Source organism: Arachis ipaensis, chromosome B4 (assembly GCF_059453495.1).
Source record: "Arachis ipaensis isolate K30076 ecotype BB chromosome B4, ASM5945349v1, whole genome shotgun sequence".
Taxonomy (NCBI): Eukaryota; Viridiplantae; Streptophyta; class Magnoliopsida; order Fabales; family Fabaceae; genus Arachis; species Arachis ipaensis.
Genome location: NC_142439.1, coordinates 82,202,191 through 82,224,495, shown reverse-complemented (window position 1 = coordinate 82,224,495; position 22,305 = coordinate 82,202,191). Strand labels below are relative to the sequence as shown.

The following is a 22,305-nucleotide window of genomic DNA, read 5'->3' as shown; positions in this document are numbered from 1 at the left end:
TAGAGTTTGGTTGTGGGGGTTCAGCACCAAACTTAGAGTTTGGTTGTGGCCTCCCAACACCAAACTTAGAGTTTGACTGTAGGGGCTTTGGTTGACTCTACAGTGAGAGAAGCTTTTCATGCTTCCTCTCCATTGTTACAGAAGGAGATCCTCGAGTTTTAAACACAAGGTAGTCCTTATTCAGTTGAAGGACCAACTCTCTTCTGTCCACATCAATCACAACTCTTGCTGTGGCTAGGAAGGGTCTTCCAAGGATGATGGATTCATCTTCATCCTTCCCAGTGTCTAGGATTATGAAATTAGCAGAAATGTAAAGGCCTTCAACCTTTACTAACACGTCCTCCACTAGTCCATAAGCCTGTTTTCTTGAGTTGTTTGCCATCTCTAATGAGATTCTGGCAGCTTGCACCTTAAAAATTTCCAGTTCCTCCATTACAGAGAGGGGCATGAGGTTTATCCCTGACCCAAGGTCACATAGAGCCTTCTCAAAGGTCATGGTGCCTATGGTATAAGGTATTAAAAACTTTCCAGGATTCTGTTTCTTCTGAGGCAATCTCAGTTGATCCAGATCACTCAGTTCATTGGTGAGCAAGGGAGGTTCATCTTCCCAAGTCTCATTACCAAATAATTTGGCATTTAGCTTCATGATTGCACCAAGGTACTTGGCAACTTGCTCTTCAGTAACATCCTCATTCTCTTCAGAAGAAGAATATTCATTAGAGCTCATGAATGGCATAAGGAGGTTTAATGGAATCTCTATGGTCTCCAGATGAGCCTCAGAGTCCTTTGGTTCCTCAGAGGAAAACTCCTTATTGATCTCTGGACGTCCCAGGAGGTCTTCCTCACTGGGGTTCACGTCCTCTCCCTCCCTTGTAGGTTTGGCCATGATGATCAATTCAATGGCCTTGCACTCTCCTTTTGGGTTTTTCTCTGTATTGCTTGGGAGAGTACTAGGAGGGGTTTCAGTGATCCTTTTACTTAGCTGACCCACTTGTGCTTCCAAATTTCTAATGGAGGACCTTGTTTCATTCATGAAACTTAGAGTGGCCTTAGATAGATCAGAGACTATGTTTGCCAAGCTAGATGGGGTCTGCTCAGAACTCTCTGTCTTTTGCTGAGTGGAAAATGGAAAAGGCTTGCTATTGCTAAACCTGTTTCTTCCACCATTATTAAAGCCTTGTTGAGGCTTTTATTGATCCTTCCATGAGAGATTTGGGTGATTTTTCCATGAGGGGTTATAGGTGTTTCCATAGGGTTCACCCATGTAATTTACCTCTGCTATTGCAGGGTTCTTAGGATCATAAGCTTCTTCCTCAGAAGATGCCTCTTGAGTACTGTTGGATGCAGCTTGCATTCCATTCAGACTCTGAGAAATTATATTGACTTGCTGAGTCAATATTTTGTTCTGAGCTAATATGGCATTCAGAGTATCAATTTCAAGAACTCCCTTCCTCATAGGCGTCCAATTATTCACAGGATTCCTTTCAGAAGTGTACATGAACTGGTTATTTGCAACCATGTCAATGAGTTCTTGAGCTTCTGCAGGCATTTTCTTTAGGTGAATGGATCCACCTGCAGAATGGTCCAGTGACATCTTTGATAGTTCAGACAGACCATCATAGAATATATCCAGGATGGTCCATTCTGAAAGCATGTCAGAAGGACACCTTTTGGTCAGTTGCTTATATCTCTCCCAAGCTTCATAGAGGGATTCACCTTCTTTCTGTCTGAAGGTTTGAACATCCACTCTAAGCTTACTAAGGTTTTGAGGAGGAAAGAACTTGGCTAAGAAAGCCGTGACCAGCTTATCCCAAGAGTTCAGGCTATCCTTAGGTTGAGAGTCCAACCATATTCTAGCTCTGTCTCTTACAGCAAATGGGAAAAGCATAAGCCTGTAGACCTCAAGATCAACCCCATTGGTCTTAACAGTATCACAGATCTGCAAGAATTCAGTCAAGAACTGAAAAGGATCTTCAGATGGAAGTCCATAAAACTTGTAGTTCTGTTGCATTAGAGAAACTAATTGAGGTTTAAGCTCAAAATTGTTTGCTCCAATGGCAGGAATTGAGATGCTTCTTCCATGTAAATTAGAATTAGGTGCAGTGAAGTCACCAAGCATCCTCCTTGCATTGTTATTATTTTCGGCCATATCTTCTTCTTTTTCGAAAATTTATGTCATATTTTCTCTAAAGAGTTGTGCTTTAGCTTCCCTTAGCTTCCTCTTCAGAGTTCTTTCAGGTTCAGGATCAGCTTCAATAAGAATGTTCTTATCCTTGTTCCTGCTCATATAAAAAAGAAGAAAACAAAAAATAATAGGGATCCTCTTTGCCTCAGTAGAGAGAGGTTCCTTTATGTGAGTAGAAGAAAGTAAGAATAGAAGAAGGAAAAGATGAGAATCCAAACACAAGGGTGAGGATAGAAGTGTTAACGGATGAATAAATAAATAGAAGGAGATTACAGATGAGAGAAGAATTCAAAAATTTAACAAAATAAAATAAAAATATTTTAAATTTAAATTTAAAATTCGAAAATTAAAATTGAAATTAAATTAAATTAAAATTAAAACAATTAGTTAATTAAAACGAAATTTTGAAAAAGAGGGAAGGGATTTTCGAAAATTAAAGGTAGAGAGTTAGTTGGGCAGTTTTGAAAAAGATATGATTGAAACAAAAAGATATGAATGAGTAAAAGAGATTTGAAATTTGTTTTTGAAAAAGATATGATTGAAATTGAAAATCATATGATTGAAACAAAAAGATAAGATTGATTGAAAAAGATTTGAAAGTCAATTTTAAAAAGATAAGAGGTTAGGGGAGAAGTTAGAAAGAATTTTGAAATTGATTTTGAAAAAGATATGATTGAAATTGAAAAAGATTTAATTTTTGAAAACTAAAGTTGATTACTTGACTAACAAGAAATAAAAAGATATGATTTTAAAATTTAAAGATTGAACCTTTCTTAATAGACAAGTAACAACTTAATAGTTTTGAATCAATCAAATTAAATGCTAATAAGATTTTCGAAAATTATGAAAAAGATTTTTGAAAATTAATTTTGAAAATTTCGAAAGTTATGAAAGACAAATGAAAAAGATTTAAAAAAGATAAGATTTTTAAATTGAAAATTTGATTTGACTCATAAGAAATAACTAAATTTTAAAATTTTTTGACTAAATTAAATCAAATTTTCAAAATTATGAGTGAAATAAGAGAAAGATATTTTTTTTTATTTTTGAATTTTAATGATGAGAGAGAAAAACAAAAAAAAGACTCAATGCATAAAAATTTTGGATCAAAATATGTGATGCATGCAAGAACACTATGAATGTCAAGATGAACACCAAGAACACTTTGAATGCCAAGATGAACACCAAGAACTTATTTTGAAAAATTTTCAAGAAAAGAAAACATGCAAGACACCAAACTAAAAAAATTTTTTATTCTTTAGACATTAACAAATTGAAAATGCATATGAAAAACAAGAAAAGACACAAAACAAGAAAATATGAAGATCAAACAAGAAGACTGGCCAAGAACAACTTGAAGATCATGAAGAATGCAATGCATGAAATTTTCGAAAATAATTTTTAGAAAATTAAAAAGATGCAATTGACACCAAACTTAAAAGTTGACTCTAGATTCAAACAAGAAACACAGAATATTTTTGGATTTTATGATTTTGTTAATTTTTTTTATTTTTCGAAAATTAATTGGGAAAGACAAAAAAGAAGAAAAAAATATTTTTTATTTTTTTGTATTTTTTGAAAACAAGAAATAAAAAGCTTAAAATTAAAATAAAATTACCTAATATGAGCAACAAGATGAACCATCAGTTGTCCAAACTCGAACAATACCCAACAGGCACCAAAAACTTGGTGTGCGAAATCGTGATCATTTCTTCCTTGGTAACGGCGCTACAAACTCAATACGCATGTTCATGTTCTTAATTCTGTTTCACAACTTCGTACAACTAACCAGCAAGTGCACTGGGTCGTCCAAGTAATAAACCTTATGTGAGTAAGGGTCGATCCCACGGACATTGTCGGCTTGAAGCAAGCTATGGACCTTGTAAATCTCAGTCAAGCGGATTCAACTGATTTTATGAATTGATAAGTAAAAGATAAATAAAATATAAAATAGGATAGTGGTACTTATGTAATTCATTGGTGAGAATTTCAGATAAGCGTATAGAGATGCTTTCGTCCATCTGAACCTCTACTTTCCTGCTGTCTTCATCCAATCCTTCCTACTCCTTTCCATGGCAAGTAGTATGTTAGGCATCACCGTTGTCAATGGCCACCTGTCCACTCAGTAAAAATGGTCCAATGTGCTGTCACTGTATGGCTAATCATCTGTCGGTTCTCGATCATACTGGAATTGGATCCATTGATCTTTTTGCGTCTGTCACTACGCCCAGCACTCGCGAGTTTGAAGCTCGTCACAGTCATTCAATCCCTGAATCCTACTCGGAATACCACAGACAAGGTTTAGACTTTCCAAATTCTCAAGAATGGTCATTTATCCTTAATCAAAGTATGGACTATTATATATTGCTGGAAAACCCTGGATGTCTACTTTCCAACGCAATTGAGAGCGCGCCATTTGGAGTTCTGCAGCTCCAGACAATCCACTTTGAGTGCAGGGAGGTCAGAATCCAACAACATCTACAGTCCTTCTTCAACCTCTGAATCTGATTTTTGCTCAGGTCCCTCAATTTCAGCCAGAAAACACCTGAAATCACAGAAAAACACACAAACTCATAGTAAAGTCCAAAAATGTGAATTTTAATTAAAAACTAATAAAAATATACTAAAAACTAACTAAATTTCACTGAAAACTATGTAAAAACAATGCCAAAAAGCGTATAAATTATCCGCTCATCAATAACTAAATAGAACAACCCCCAATTATCAGTTAATCTTGAAAGTACTGCAACAAGAATAGGGCTTCCAACTAATCTACTCCCAGTCAAGGCTTTTATTTAAATTACATTAATTCTCTGATTTAATTTCCTGTCATTCAACTCAAATCTTTTTGAAAACCATCTGATTAATAAAATAGCACACTTACCTACAACTCATTGGGAGACGACCTAGGATTCATACTCCCAATATTTTAATTTTAATTTTTATGACATCCTTTTTAAATTGATAAGCGGATTTCTGGTTGGTTGAGGACTATACTTGCAACGCATATCTTATAACAATTCTTCACTCGCCAATTTTCGCCACGTCAATTTTTGGCGCCGTTGCCGGGGAGTTGCAATAGAGTGCTAAAGTTATTAATTGGAATTTATTTATTTGCATTTTATTTTATTTTGCTACTATGAGATGCTTGTTTCTTTCGCTAGATGACGCGTTCACTTCCTGATCCAAGCTTGCCAGTATTCGATCCTGAGATTGAAAGAACTATTTCATGAATAAGGCAAGCTCGGCGTCGGTTAGTCCTCTCTGAGGGCGGATCTGAAACGTCATTTGAGGAAGAAACCAGCCCCCGTTCTACTGATTTGGTTGATTTACGTATAGGTGACATGGCAGCACCTAGGAGAGTTACTATCCAGGAGGCTGGAGCCCCTGATTTTACAATGCAACCGTTTCAAGCGCATCATCCAGCGGTGGCTACAGACTTTGAAATAAAGACCGCACTGCTCAATTTGATGCCCAAGTTTCATGGCTTACCTGCTCAAGAGCCTATTAAGCACCTAAGAGATTTTCAAGCAGCTTGTTCTACTGTCAGGCGTGATGGTGCAGATGAAACTTCAATTTTGCTGAAAGCCTTCCCGTTTTCTCTTGAGGAAAAGGCAAGAGAGTGGTACTACACTCAACCCGCTGCAACTGTATCCAACTGTGATACACTCAGAAGAGAATTTTCGAAAAAGTTCTTTCCAGCTAAAGTTACTGATAAACTGAGGAAGGATATTTCTATGATTGTTCAGGATGAATCTGAAACTCTCTATGAGTACTTGGAGCACTTCAATAATCTTCTGGAAGCTTGCCCCCGCCATATGATTGACAAGATAGTGTTACTCGGCTACGTCAAACAGGGCATGAGGCCCCAAGATAAGACCACATTGGAAAGTGCTAGCAATGGGTCTATGAAAAAGTACAAGACCACTGTGAGGTATGACAATTGATCAGCGACTTAGCTGAATCTACTAAGAATCACAGGCAAAAACAAGGTCGTGCAAAAGCCGTTGTAAAAGTATCCTCTAGCAGAGAGACTACTGCTTTAACTCAGAGTATCTGTGAAATGACCAACTTGCTGAAGCAGATGCAATTAAACCAACAACAAGTTCAGCAAGCTCAACCTTCTCCACCACAGCAAAACCAACAGTTAGTCCCACAGAGAGTTTGCAGAATCTGTACTGATTATAGCCACTATACTGATGAATGTTTGCAGCTCCAGCAGGAAGACAACACCATGGCAGCCACTCATAATTTCTATGACTGCCCCAACCAAGGATACAATCAAAGTGGCAATTACAACCATAGATGGCAGGACAATTCTAGCCAGAATTGGAGGGACAACAACAACAGAAGAGGCTGAGATAATCAGGAAAATCAGAGGTGGAATAACAACAACAACAGGCAGCAGAACCAGTACTAGCCTTACAGAGAACCTCACCTGAGGCAATCCCAAGGACCAAAGAATACCCAATAGCAGACCTCTCAAATTACCTATCCTTCTTCTTCTGCTAATGATGACTTACTACAATCTATTGATCGAAGACAACAGACCATAGAAAATAACATTAATGCCACTCTGAATGGTCTGAACGCTACTTTGCAAGCTCTTGTCTCCCAGATTGGATTAATGAATAACTCCAATAACCAACCTTTGAGCTCCAGTGGAATTCCCTCTCAACCATTACCCAATCCCAAGGGCGGTATTAATGCCATCACCCTAAGGTCCAGAACCACACTGCAGGAGAGGACACAGGAGGAGCCAAGCCCACCAGAACACACCTCAGCCGAAGAGGTAGTGGAAATAGAAGATGTTGAAGAGGAAGAAGATACAGGACATAACTGAAAAAGAAGAAGTTCAACCACAGGAGGAAGCATCAAAAGGCGCAGACACTGCAGAAGACACCACTCCTATTCCATTTCCACAACTTGCAAGGAAGCCCAGGAAGCAGCTGGAACCTGATCCAAAAATGGTAGAGATATTCAAAAAGGTTGAGGTAACTGTTCCTCTATGTGATGTTATTCAATAGGTACCTAAGTATGCAAAGTTTCTAAAAGATTTATGTATACATAAGGACAAAATTAATGAATTAGAAACTATTCCTTTAGGAAGTTCCATATCTGCTTTAATGGGTGGTTTACCTGAAAAGTGTAGTGACCCAGGTCCTTGTATGGTTAATTGTACTATTGGTGGTGTAGTATTTTCTGATTGCATGTGTGATTTAGGAGCATGTGTGAGTATAATGCCTTTGTCTATATATGATATTTTGAGGCTTCCCCCCCTAAAAAGGTCGGCAGCTCGTTTTGTGTTAGCAGATAAAAGCATTATTACAGTGGCTGGAGTTGCTGAAGATGTATTAGTGGCTGGAGTTGCAGATAAAAGCATCATCAATCCTACTCGGAAGGCCATTCCTGAAGACCTCAAAGTTTAAATTAGATGCTTTTTCAGGAACATACTCTTTTGAAATAGATGGCCAAGTAGTGATCTTCAATCTGAATAGAGTTATGAAGCATCCTCCAGAGGATCACTCTATCCTCAAGTGTGACATTATAGATGAAACCGTGGCTGAAGTCCATCAGGAGGAATTTGAAGAGAAGCACGCAGGACAAGGTCCAAGTGTGGGGACATTCTTAGAGGACAATGACAGTGCTCTACCACTGTTACCAGCTGCAGACAACCCAGAGCCTGACCATGATCAGAAGTTAGAATTAAAACCCCTTCCTCAACACCTCAAATATGCTTACCTTGAAGATGAGCAGAGGTTTCCAGTTATCATTGCAAGGAAACTTACTTCTCAACAAGAAGAGCAATTACTTAGTGTGCTGAGGAAGTACAAGAAGGAAATTGGTTGGAGTTTGGCTGACATAGTAGGCATAAATCCTCAAGTCTGTGAGCATAGAATATTTTTAGAAGAGAGAGCAAGACCTGTCCGTCAACCCCAGAGGAGACTGAACCCCACTATCTTAGAGGTTGTCAAAAAGGAAGTGACCAGACTACTAGAGGCAGATATCATCTATTCCATCTCAGACAGTGAATGGGTAAGCCCAGTACAAGTGGTGCCAAAGAAGTCTGGAGTCACTGCAGTGAAGAATAAGCATGGAGAGCTCCTGACAACCAGAGTTCAGAACGCCTGGAGGGTCTATATTGACTACAGGCGCCTCAACCAAGCAACCCGCAAGGATCACTATCCTCTTCCATTCATTGATCAAATGCTGGATCACCTATCAGGTAATTCACATTATTATTTTTTTGATGGGTATACAGGTTATTTCCAGATTCATATAGCTCCTGAGGATCAGGAAAAGACCACTTTTACATGTCCTTTTGGGACTTATGCTTACAAGAGAATGCCCTTTGGCTTGTGCAATGCACCAGCTACTTTTTAGAGGTGCATGATGAGTCTTTTCTCTGATCTTATTGAGGACTGTATGGAGGTTTTTATGGATGATTTTAGTGTATACTGCGATTCCTTTAGCCTTTGCTTAGATGGACTATCTAGAGTATTAGATAGATGTGTCAGTACAAACCTTGTATTAAATTTTGAGAAATGTCACTTTATGGTAAAACAAGGTATTGTACTAGGACATGTTGTGTCTAATACTGGCATTTATGTAGATCCAGCAAAGGTGGATGTTATTTCTAGTTTACCTTACCCCTCTTCTGTGAGGGAAGTCCGTTCGTTCCTTGGCCATGCAGGTTTTTACAGGAGATTCATTAAGGACTTCAGTATGGTAGCACTTCCCTTATCCAGGCTACTGTAGGAAGATATTTAGTTCGAGTTCAGTGAAAATTGCAAACAAGCGTTTGATAAGCTGAAAACCGCCCTGACTCAAGCTCCAATTGTGAGAGGACTAGACTAGAGCCAACCATTTGAAATAATGTGTGATGCTTCCAACCATGCCGTAGGAGCAGCACTGGCTCAGCGTGAAGGTAAGGATCCTTTTGTTATTGCTTATGCGTCTAAAACTTTAGATGCCGCTCAGTCCAATTACACTACTACTGAGAAAGAGCTTCTTGCTATTGTTTTTGCTCTGGATAAATTCCGAGCCTATTTACTTGGTACTAAAGTAGTAGTGTATTCAGACCACGCAGCTCTAAAGTATTTATTAGATAAAAAGGAGTCCAAACCAAGACTTATACGTTAGATACTGCTATTACAAGAATTTGATTTGGAAATTAGGGACAAGAGTGGTAACCAAAATTTAGTCGCAAACCACTTGAGTCGCCTTGAACATATTACAGATGACTCCACTCCTATAGCTGATAATTTCCCATTTGATAACCTGCAAGTAGTATCTGAGATAGTCCCTTGGTATGCACCTGTAGCTAATTATCTAGTTAGCCGCACCTTTCCTCCAAACTTTTCTAAGCATCAAAGAGACAAGCTGAAAAGCAAGTCTAAATTTTATATATGGGATGACCCATATTTATGGAGATGTGGTGCTGACCAGGTAATTAGACGGTGTGTGCCTCAATCAAAATTCCAGTCCATCTTAGAGGCCTGTCACTCATCTGAAAGTGGAGGATATTTTGGCCCTCAAAGAACTGCTAGAAAAATCATAGACTGTGGATTCTGGTGGCCTACTCTTTTTAGAGACGCTGCTGAATTTTGTAGATCTTGTTTCCCATGCCAGAAATTTGGTAATATATCCAGGAGGGATGAAATGCCTCAACAAATTATGCTTTTCTGTGAAATTTTTGATGTTTGGGGCATTGACTTCATGGGTCCATTTCCAAATTCTAATGGTTATTTTTATATATTGTTAGCTGTAGATTACGTTTCCAAATGGGTGGAAGCAATTCCTACCCATACTGATGATGCTAACACTGTTGTTTCCTTTGTGAGAAACCATATTATTTGTCGCTTTGGATCACCACGAGCAATCGTGAGCGATCAAGGCACCTATTTTTGTATCAGGAGACTAACCTGATTAATGAAGAAGCATGGGATAATTCATAAGGTTGCAACAGCATACCACCCACAGACTAATGGGCAAGCTGAGGTGTCGAACAGAGAAATAAAGCGTATCTTGCAGAAGATAGTCAAACCTCATAGAAGAGACTAGAGCACCAGGCTACATGATGCACTTTGGGCGTACAGAACCGTATACAAAACACCCATTGGGATGAGTCCTTTCCACTTAGTTTATGGAAAAGCTTGTCATCTCCCTGTTGAAGTAGAGCACAAAGCCTTCTGAGCAGTAAAGGAGTGCAACATGGGAATTGAGAAAGCCGAAGCGGAAAGGAAATTGCAACTGCAAGAATTGGAAAGCCTTCGCCTGGAAGCTTATGAGAACTCAAGACTATACAAGGAGAAGATGAAGGCTGCACATGATCAGCACATCAGGAGGAAAGAGTTCCAACCTGGAGATTTAGTCCTCCTTTACAAATCTCGACTGAGGCTCATGCCAGGCATGTTGAGATCAAGATGGGAAGGTCCATACAGAGTAGAGAAGGCCGAACCGTACGGAGTTTATCACCTAAGCCATCCTTCAAGCTCTGAACTTATTAAAGTTAATGGACATCGTTTAAAGCTGTACCGTGGCGAGCAGCTGAAGAAAAACAAGGAGCTCGAGATCTTCCTCTTGGAAGATCCCCATATAGCCGAAGACTGAGCTAGTAGAGCATCCAACTTACGAACGTTAAAGCAAAGTGCTAGGTGGGAGACAACCCACCATGGTATGATCGTTCTCTTCTTTATTTTTAATTTTCCTATTCAATAACTCTTCTCTTTATTAGTACATTTCGTGCATCTGCATTTACATACCTTTAAAAAAAAAAAAGTTACGCGACGCGACCGCATCGCAAAGAGATGAGAGAAAATAATAAACGAACAGAGAGTCACGCAGGAGCGTGGCTGGAGGCGTGCCAATGGCACAAATTGCCTCACGCGACCGCGTCACCGATGCGTCCACGTCGAGTGGGAATACCGGCCTCCCATGCGACCGCGTGCCCCACGCGACCGCGTGCTCCACACGGCCACGTGACCTGGACTTCGACATAAAAAGGGTGCACGACTGAAAGTTGTGCTAGAGTGGTGCTGGATTGGTGCTGAACGCATAATTCTTTCCACGCGGCTGCGTGACCGACACGACCGCGTCACCTCGCAACAATTGACCACTCACGCGATCGCATGTCCTACCCGATCGCGTCACCCAATATTTGGCAATTAATGATTTTGAACAGAGAGTTGTGCGAGCGTGAGGCTGCCCTCGCGCCATTAGCCTAAAACGGGTCACGCGACCGCGTGACCGACGCGACCGCGACAATTAGTTTCAACGCAAGTTGTGCGACTGCGTGCCTCACGCGACCACGTCACTTGCGCCGCACAGTTTTCCTGATTTGCCAATTATCTTATCTTTTTCTCCCCCAATCCTATTTTCTTTTTTCCCTCCTTATTTCTTTTTCTTCCCTTCCCCCCTTCTTCCTTCTTTCTCACTTTTTACACTTTCTCTCTCTCTCTCTCTTACCCCATTAACAAGGTTTTTCTTTTTCTCTTTTCCCCCTTAATTTTCTATTATTCCTCTTATTTTTATATGTTATCTTCTTTTCTTTTCGTTTTACCTTCACTATTCATATTTTCTTTTTCCTTTCTTTTTCCTTTTTATTTGGTGTTATAAATTTATGTGAGTCATTATATGCTTGTGGATTGTTATAAATTTGTTTGACAATTATATATTACTTTTTCAAGGGATGCTTGCATGTTCAAATTCATGCTTTCAATAACTTAACTATCATGCATGCTATGTCTTTGTGAAAAGGCCCATATGGCATTAAGCATTTTTTTCTACTTTATTCTACTTTTCAATGCTTGCTTTTCACAAAACCCTTTTTATATTTTATTAATTTAATATAATTGTTATTACAAATAAATTGTTAGTTTGAAAGACTTGGTAATCTCACTTGGACATTGAATGCTTGATCTATGCTACTTATGCCTTTGCTTGCATGCCAATAAACCCCTTGCATTTAATTGTCCCCACATGCACTTGCTATATTTTCATTGATGAACTTTTCACATGTAGTCATGACCATGTGTTAACGTCGTTCTTCTTTATTGTGCATTGATTACCAACCCTGCAGTCTGTCTACATCCACCAGAAGCAAGTCCCCATTACAGAAGAGGCCATTCAAAAAGCTCTAGGTTCCCCCTATTCTAGCAGGATTGGACGCCTTTCAAAAAGCCGCACTCAAGCGCCAGATGTACCAATTTGACTGGGACGCTGTTCTCAGAGTTATCGCACTACCTGGCAGCCGTTGGATCTACGGATACCATCGCACCCGCCCTAAGGGAATATCGGCTTCAGCACTTACCATGGAGGCTCGCGTATGGGCACAGATCATGTCCCATTACATCTTTCCGAGCACTCACGAATCATCCTTCACTGCGGACATGGCCGTTCTTCTATGGTGCATCCTTACAGACCAACCTCTGAATCTACCTAGACATATCCAGAATGCCATGGGACATGTACAAATCGCGGGCAACTTACCTTTCCCCGCCCTGGTCTCAGATCTTGTCTCAGCAGCCGGAGTCTCCTACAGAGCTGGGAACACCAAAGCCATACTTCCACGGGATGATCAATACGTCCCTAATAGGAAATATATCAGACCTCCAGCCACCACTATCAGCTAGCCTACTGAACCAGTTGAAGATATTCCTTCTTCAACACCACAAGCACCTACTACAGACCAACTGCTCCAGCAGATACTTGCAAGGTTGGATCGACAAGAACAGAAAGCTAAGATGAGAGAGCGCCGTAACAAGCGTCGATTCACATACCTCAAGGAGCTGATTTTGGGAAAATTCAAAGACTCAGACACCCCGGACTCCACTTCCTTTACCAGTACAGGGAGCCATGATGGCTCCGACGATGGAGATACTGCTACCAACCCACCTTTGTTCCTGACAGATGGCACCGAGAACGGTGGAAAGCCTTAAGTGTGGGGAGGCCGGTCAGTACCTGACTTCCGGAGGTAATTTCTCTTCCCTAAACACCAATAAATTAGGATATTTAGTTAGATTTTTCTTATGTAGAATAGGATAAATTGCATAGTAATAGGTTAGTTGCATGCATGTTCTGGTTGATTGAAAAGGCAATAAGTTTCTTCTAAGACCCTATCTTTGGAACAAAACTTCACTAATTTTAATTAAAACTTTTATGTTAAATTTGCTTGAAGTTGTATTTGGAACATGATTTTTGAGCTAAAGAACACACAACCTGTGAGAATTGAGCCTTTATGAATGGTTACATTATTTAACCATAATTGTTTTATTCATGTGTGTTTACTTCTCTATGATTGTAATCTATATTTTGTTTCATCCTCTATGTCCAATGTTTATTATATTTATATGTTTGCATATGATTGAGGCTATTATTTGTTTATCCCACTTATCCAAATTAAGCCTACCCTCTCAATTACCTTTGTTAGCCACTTTGAGCCTTTAAATCCCATTTGTTTTATATTTTACCACATTACTAGCCTTAAGTGGAAAAATAATTATATATCCCAAATTGAATCTTTGGTTAGCTTAAGATAGAATTGCGTGTGTCAATCAAGTATGGGAAATTGTGGGAACAAAAGATAATAAGGGAATGTGTTATGATAATATAATGGGAATTTGGGTACCTACTCATGTGAAACTATAAGAATTAAAAATCTATGTGCATTGATAAGCTATGTTATTTTTATGTTTTTATGTTTATCAAAAAAAAAATTTTAAAAATAAATAAGGGGACAAAATTACCCCAATGTTAAGTTAAGAATTCAAGGATCAATGCATGTATGATAAAATTAAAATAAAAAGTTGAAACATGAGTATGGAATGTGAAAGAGATTTCTGGGTAGCTAGGTATGAATTCTAAAGTTATATAGAATATACATAGAGGTTAGGTGAAAGCTTGGGTTAAATAAAGATTCAATTTATAAGCTTACTTAGCCATATATACATCCTCACCCTTACCTTGGCCCCATTACAACCTTGAAAAGACCTCATGATGTTTGCATTGGTATATTAAATGTTGTTGATTGGTTAGGAGAAGAACAAAAATTAGAAAGCATCATTAGAGAAGAATAGAGTAATAACCCTATACACTAGAAAGACTAGAGTGTACATACATCTTCAGTGAGGGTTCAATGCTTGAAATTCTATGTTCCCTGCTTTCATGAGCTATCTTCTTGCATTTTTAGCTGTTCTTACTATATAAGAATTGAATTAGTGGAATTTGATTTGTAATTGTTTTGAAGAGCTTATTTACTTTTGATCAAGTGGACAAGAATCATATAGTTGCATTCACATATATAGGTTGCATTGCATTGCATGAGTTCTACATGTTCCTACTCGTTCATATTATCTCCTTCAACTAAGCATGAGGACATGCTAATGTTTAAGTGTGGGGAGGTTGATAAACCACTATTTTATGGTTTATAATGTGTTTAATTGTGTGGTTTTATCATGATCTTTACCCACTTATTCTTATAATTAGCATGCATTTATATTTCCTTCCTAAAATTATTACATGATTGAAAACTTGCTTCCTAGAGACTTTTAATTATGTATTTTAATTCTCCTTTATTCCATTCGATGCCGTGATCTGTGTGTTAAGTGTTTCAGGCTTTATAGGGCACGAATGAGTTGGAGATTGGAAAGGAAGCTTGCAAAAATAGAAGGAACACAAGAAATTAAGGAGATGACCAGTGAGAAATGACACGGCCGCATGGCTCACGCGACCGCGCGGATGGAATAGCACAAGCGACGCGGAGGCGTGGACGACGCGCCCTCGTGGAGAAGCAAAATGCCGAATGATGCGTCCGCATGAATGACGCGATCGCGTGACGTGCGCGATCTGCATAATCTGCAGAATCGCTGGGGGCGATTTTGGGCCCTGTTTTGACCCAGTTTTCAGCCCAAAAAAGCATACTAGAGCCAGAGAACATGCAGAAACTAACAACAACATTCATTCAGCAGAGTTTTAGTTTTTTAGATCTAGTTTTTCTCTCCTCTAGGTTTTCTTTTCTCTCTACACATTCATAGTTCTTAGGATTTTTATTTCTATTGCTTTTTGCATTGGGATTTTGAGAAGAGTTATCACCTCATCAAGACTTCGTCATTCTAGTTCGTTTTCTTTACTTGGATTTACTCTTCCTTGTCCTTTAATTTACTTAATTTTACTATTAAATTATTTTAGAATTTATCAATACAAGAATTACTTTTATCTTTAATTGATTCCTCGAGTTTTATTTATCATGTCTTTCTTTAATTCCCTTTCCTATGTTATGAATTCCACATTCACAATGAGTGAGTAGTTTCCTAACTTGATAGGGAGTTGATTGAAAGGAACCCTTGAGTTGGAATGCTCAAAGGAGAAATTGTAATTGGGTTTATTGTTGGATTGCTCTCTAGTCACTAACGCTAGTCCTTCCAAGTAAGCGGACTGGGACTTGTGAATAGAAATAGCATTCCAACTTGTTTGACTTTTCCTTACCTAGTAAGGGATAACTAAACAGAACAACCCCCAATTATCAGTTAATCTTGAAAGTACTACAACAAGAATAGGGCTTCCAACTAATCTACTCCCAGTCAAGGCTTTTATTTAAATTACATTAATTCTCTGATTTAATTTCCTGTCATTCAACTCAAATCTTTTTGAAAACCATCTGATTAATAAAATAGCACACTTTCCTACAACTCGTTGGGAGATGACCTGGGATTCATACTCCCAGTATTTTAATTTTAATTTCTATGACATCTTTTTTAAATTGATAAGCGGATTTCTGGTTGGTTGAGGACTATACTTGCAATGCATATCTTATAACAATTCTTAACTCGCAAATTTTCGCCACGTCAGCGGTTCAGATTTTCCCTCAGATGAGACTGGTGAATCGATAACAATCACTTCACCACCCTCAGAGGCTAACCGACGCCGAGCTCGCCTAATACATGAAAGAGTTCTTTCAATTTCAGGATCAAATGCGGCTAAGCTCGGATCAGGCAGTGAACGCGTCATTCAATGAGAGAAACATATAGTTCATGGTAATAAAATAAAATAAAATACGCAAATAAATAAAATTAAAAATATTCACACCAACTAATAATTTAGCACATAATTGCAACTCCTCGGCAACGGTGCCATTTTGACGAACGGGATTCTCTGCTAGTAAAGAATTTCACAATATATTCTCGTTGTACGTATAGTTTCTAAACCAACAGAGAATCCTTTTGTACAAAATTTTTTGTTGTCACTAAAGCAAACCCAATAAAATTGATAACCGAAGTATTTAAACCTCGGGTCATCTCTCAAGGAATTACAGGGAAGTATGATTTATTATTGGTTATGGAAAAGTATCTTTTTGGGTTTTTGAAATTGGGAACAAGGAAATAAATTGGCAAGAAAGTAAATTAATAATCATGAAAACCCTTGCAAGGTATAAGAACTGGAAATCCCATCCTAGTTATCCTTATCATTTGTGATTAGATTTTTTTATTGCTCCCACTTAGTTAACCCTTACTAAATAAAGGAAAGTCAAGTGGACTAATTAATGGGATTCCTTAAGTCCTAGTCAACTCCTGAGAAAAGACTAGCTTTAGAGGGATCCGAATCAACCAGCAAATTCCAATTATCAATCAACAAAGGAGTTTGATAACTCATGTGTCACCAATTACTCAACCAAAGCCATAAGGGGAGAAATCTAAATTAAATTGAAAGCATCAATAATATAAATTGAAGAAAACAATCATAAATTTGAAATACCACAAATTGCATTAAATATAAAATCAAATCTAACATTGTAAGGTTCATAAACCAAATTAGGAAAATAAGTAATTAACAAGTGACATAGATAAACCAAAGTGCTAGAATAAATAAAAGGAGAAGAGAAATTAAATTAAAGGAACATTGAACCTGGAATGGAGAAGAAGTAAACCTAACCTAAGAAAAATCCTAAATCCTAAAACCTAGAGAGAGGAGAGAGCCTCTCTCTCTAGAAACTACATCTAAAACCTAAATTGTGAATGAATGTTGTGTGTATGAATGAATTGATTTTCCCACTTTGTAGCCTCTATTCTGTGTTTCCGGGCTTAGGTTTGGGCCGAAAAGGAGCCCAGAAATTGCTGGGGGCGAATTCTGCAACTTTCTGCACATGGCGTCTATCACGCGTATGCGTAGGTCATGCGTGCGTGTCATTTGGCAATTTTCCTTGTCACGCGTATCGTCACTCATGTTCTGCGCTAGGCACGCATCTGCGTCGTCCATGCCTGCGCGTCGCTGCTCGTTTCTCAAATACTTCATTTTTCTCGTTCCTTCCACTTTTGCATGTTTCCTTTCCATCCTCTAAGTCATTCATGCCCTATAAAGCCTGAAAATACTTAACACACAGATCACGGCATCGAATGATAATAAAGGATAATTAAAATTAACAGTTTTAAGGCCTAGGAAACATGTTTTCTACTATATCACAGAATTAGGAAGGATTTGTAAAAATCATGCAAATTATATAAATAAGTGAGTGAAGAATTGATAAAAATCACTCAAATTAACACAAGATAAACTATAAAATAGTGGTTTATTAGTCTTCTTCCGGAGAAAGATGTTGGATATATCCAATCAAGCTCTAGAAGCTGTTAGGGACATCTCCCATATTCCACTTAGAAAGATGAATATTCCAAGATAAAGGTGGATGTCTTCAAAGGAAGAGTATCTCTGACTCCCATTCTTGAGAGAATAGGCCGTCCTAGTGCATCTTGGGAGTATAGCAACGGGAGAAATTCTGTTCCCACTAGTATTGCATACTCTGATTTGAATGTTGAATCGCGTATATGGCATCAGATTATGGTGGACTACATCATCCCGAGCACCGGCACTACCCATGTGAGATTTAGAACTGCTTTGCTACTTTGGGCTATTATGCAAGGGAAGCATATAGCCATCTTGCCTTTATTGCACAAATCGATTTGGAAATTGGTTGAGAAGAAGAATATCAACATTTTATTTTCATCGATGGTGATGCGCTTAGCAAACGCAGCGGGGGTAGAAAGGCGACCAATGGACATTATGTTCCGGATTCCTAGAGGCAACAAGTTCATTTCGAGGGGAGATTTAGAAAGATCGACGAATATTACACCCTCCAAGAGGAAGACACCCACAACACTACCATCAACTCTACCAACTTCATCAACTGCTTTACCCTTTCTCCAACCTCTTCTGGATTTATTCTGAGACATCTTGCACGATATCCACCATATGGAGCATTTGGAGCACAAACGTTTTGAGTGGATAGCGGCAAAGCTAGAAGGAAGAGACCCTGGCCCGATTCCTAGAGCTTCATTCGAGCTAGCTGGGGAAGAGCATGATGTAGTTAACCATCCCACTCCTGAGTCCACCAGCTGAAGGTGGCCCCTCTTCATCCTCCCAGATTGTGAGCATGCACGGAGGACCGTGTACAAATTAAATGTGGGGGAGGATCGATGACTTCAAGCGGGGTAAAAATTTCTCTCTTAAAGACACTTTGCAATGTTTCTTGTAGTACTTTTTCACCATTTTGAGTAGTTTTATTTCTATTGTATCTTGTTTGGTTTGCTATAAATATTTCTTTATCGTTTATGGATATTTAGTAGTTAATATTTGCATGTTGCATGATAGAACAAATAAGTTGGTGAAATACCAAGGAATTTCCATGAAACCTTTTTAGGGGCATACCATTGATTGAATTGAAGAAAAATTATGTTTACGAACTTGCTTGGAGTATTTTGTTTGTAGAACATGGAAACGAGCTAGAACAACATACCTCGTGAGATTTGAGCTTTAATAGATGGTTGCACTTTTCAGCCATAATGTTGTTCTTGTGTGTGATTATACTCTTTTTTTATTGTGATCATTGATTTACATGATTCTTTATGTCCTGTATTTGTGTTTGGATGCATTTAGTATGATTGAGGCAATCCTTGATGATAAACTCACTAACCTATATGGCCAACCCTTGCATTCACCTTTGTGAACCCCTTTGAGCCTATGAATCCCCTTTTGTTCTGATGATAGCACATTACTCCCCTTAAGCAAAAAACCATTGATGTCCCTGAATTACTCTTTGATTAGCTTGGGTGGATTAGTGTGTAAATTCTAAGTGTAGGGAAATTTTGGGAAGCATTGGTGATAAAGGCATGAACTCTTTGTGAAAAATCTTTTGGGCAATTAGGTAATGCTCATGCATTTCACTAATTAAAACATATGCATTCATAGTAAAAAAAAATTATGCATAACAAAGTATGAATAAAAAGAGTAAATAAAGGATGCATATGCCATGCTTGAAAAGAAAATGCATGAGTGAAGTGAGATAAAAAAATGAAAATGGGTAGAAAGGTTGTATTGTTATGTGTACATAGGTGATGTAGGATTAGGTGGACACTCAAGCTAATCAAAGAACTAATTCTTTAAGTCCACTTAACCATATTTCATCCTACCTAACTGATGATCAAATTTTTGCTAGTATAGAATTCACAATAAATTCTCGTTGCTAGTATAGTCTCTAAACCAACAAAGAATCCTTTCATACAAAAATTTAGTTGTCACCAGTAACAAACCCAATAAAAGTAATAATCGAAGTATTCAAGCCTCGGGTCATCTCTCAAGGAATTGCAGGGAGGTGTAGTTATTATTGGATATGGAAAAGTATCTTTTGGGGGTTTTAAATAAGGAACGAGGAAAGTAAATTGCAAAAATTAAACTAATAGCTAATAAAGCTCTTGGCAAGGTATGAGAACTAGAAGTCCTATCCTCATTATCCTTATCAATTGTGATGAGAATTGTCCATTGCTCCCATTTAGTTAACCTCTAACTATGAAGGAAAGTCAAGTGGATAAATTAACCTGATTCCACAGTTCCTAGCCAAATCATGATGAAAGACTAGCTTTAATGGCATTCAAATCAATTAACAACTTCTAATTATCAATCAACAAAAGAGTTTGATAATTCAAGAGTCTCCAATTACTCAACCAAAGCCAAGAGGAGAAAAATCTACTCTAACATGAGAATTCATAAACTAAAGTGGATAAATAAATAAATCACATGGGAAATAGATAAACTAAGGTGCTAGAAATAATAAGAATAGAAGAAAACTAAATTAAAGCAAAGTAGAAATTTGAGATTAAGAAAGCTAAACCTAAAATCCGAAAACCTAGAGAGAGGAGAGAGCCTCTCTCTCTAAAAACTACATCTAAAACCTAAAATTATGTGTGTGAAAGTTGTATGAATGAATGAATGATTCCCCCCACTCTGCAACCTCTATTCTGTGTTCTCGGGCTTGGAACTGGGCCAAAAAGGAGCCCGAAAATCGCTCCCAGCGCTTTTTGCAATTTCTGCACGTGGCGCATGTCACGCGTATACGTAAGTCACGCGTACGTGTTGCTTCGCAAAATTCCTTGTCACGCGTACACGTCAGTCATGCGTACGCATCGCCCATGCATACGCGTCACTGCTAGCTTCTCAAAACTTCATTTTCTCACGTTCCTTCCCCTTTTGCATGTTTCCTTTCCATCCTCTAAGTCATTCCTGCCCTATAAAGCCTGAAAACACTTAACACATAGATCACGGCATCGAATGGTAATAAAGGGTAATTAAAATTGACAGTTTAAAGGCTCAGGAAACATGTTTTCAACTATATCACAAAATTATGAAGGATTTGTTAAACCATGCAAATTATATGAATAAGTGTACAAAGACTTGATAAAAACCACTCAATTTAGCACAAGATAAACCATAAAATAGTGGTTTATCAATTTCCCCACACTTAAATATTAGCATGTCCTCATGCTAAGCTCAAGAGAACCAAAAGAGTGAAGGCAGAATGGTGGAACTTATGCAATGCAACCTATTTAGGTGTGAGCCACCTACATGCATCATGCTATTCTAATTACTATATATATATATATATATATATATATATATATATATATATATATATATATATATATATATATATATATATATATATATATATATATATATATATATATATATATATATAAGCATACATGTGGTCAAATTGAGTCAAATCTCCAAGAAATCATATACGCACAATCAAGGGCTAAATCAATCTATCAAAACACATTCACAATTGAGTTGAGTTATTCAAAAGAGTTCACAAACTTGCAAGATAAGCAATGATCAAATATGGACATATGGAAATGAGCCATTGAACACTCATTGGATTTGTATATGCACTCTAAAAACTCAAGTGTTTGGGGTTAAACAATTCAAATCTCCTCTGGTTATGCTTTCTAGAACTTTGTTCTTCATCTAACTAATCAACAATTATCAAGTATACAAATGCAAATATCATGAGGGCTTTTCAAGGTTGTAATGGGGCTAAGGTAAGGGTGAGGATATATATATATATATATATGGCCAAGTGAGCTATCATATGAACCTTTGACTTACCTAAGTTCTCACCTAACATACACACATACTCTATACAATTTTTAAAATTAAGCTTAGCTACCCAAAATATCACCTTTACATATTTTCATACATTCATGTATCAAAATTTTTTTTCATCACATATGCATTGATCTTTTATTAAACTTAATATTGGGGTAATTTTATCTCCTATTTATTTATTTATTTATTCATGTATATTGTAATAATAAAGTTTTTTTCATTATTATCAATGCATATGTTTCTCTAATTTCACATGAGTAGACACCCAAATTTCCAATAGTTGTCAATATAAGCAAAAACACATTCTCATTAACCATAGGTCCCACATTTTTCCACACTTAGTTGACACACAATCTCTATCTTAAGCTAATCAAAGATTCAAATAGGGTAATTAATTATTTTTCCACTTAAGACTAGTGATGTGGTAATATAAAGAACAAAAAGGGGGTTAAGAAGGCTCAATGTGGCAAACAAAGGTAAATAGAATGGTAGGCTATTTGGGATAAGTGAGCTAATATCAAATGATGGCCTCAATCACATATAAACATGAACATACACTAAAAAATGGACATATAGAATGGAACAAAGCAAAGATTTCAATCATAGAGAGGGAAACACATAAGAATAAAATATTATGGTTCAATAATGCAACCATGCAATTAAGCTCAAAAACTCATGGGTTGTGTGTT

General features: G+C 37.7%; 1 non-coding gene across 1 annotated transcript; it reads left to right on the top strand.

Moving 5' to 3' along the window:
- Positions 1 to 1,648: 1,648 nt before the first annotated feature.
- On the top strand, positions 1,649 to 1,756 carry LOC148568135 (small nucleolar RNA R71). Its single transcript, XR_015882403.1, has one exon. It is a non-coding gene; the product is annotated as a small nucleolar RNA R71 (small nucleolar RNA).
- The last annotated feature ends 20,549 nt before the right edge of the window (positions 1,757 to 22,305 follow it).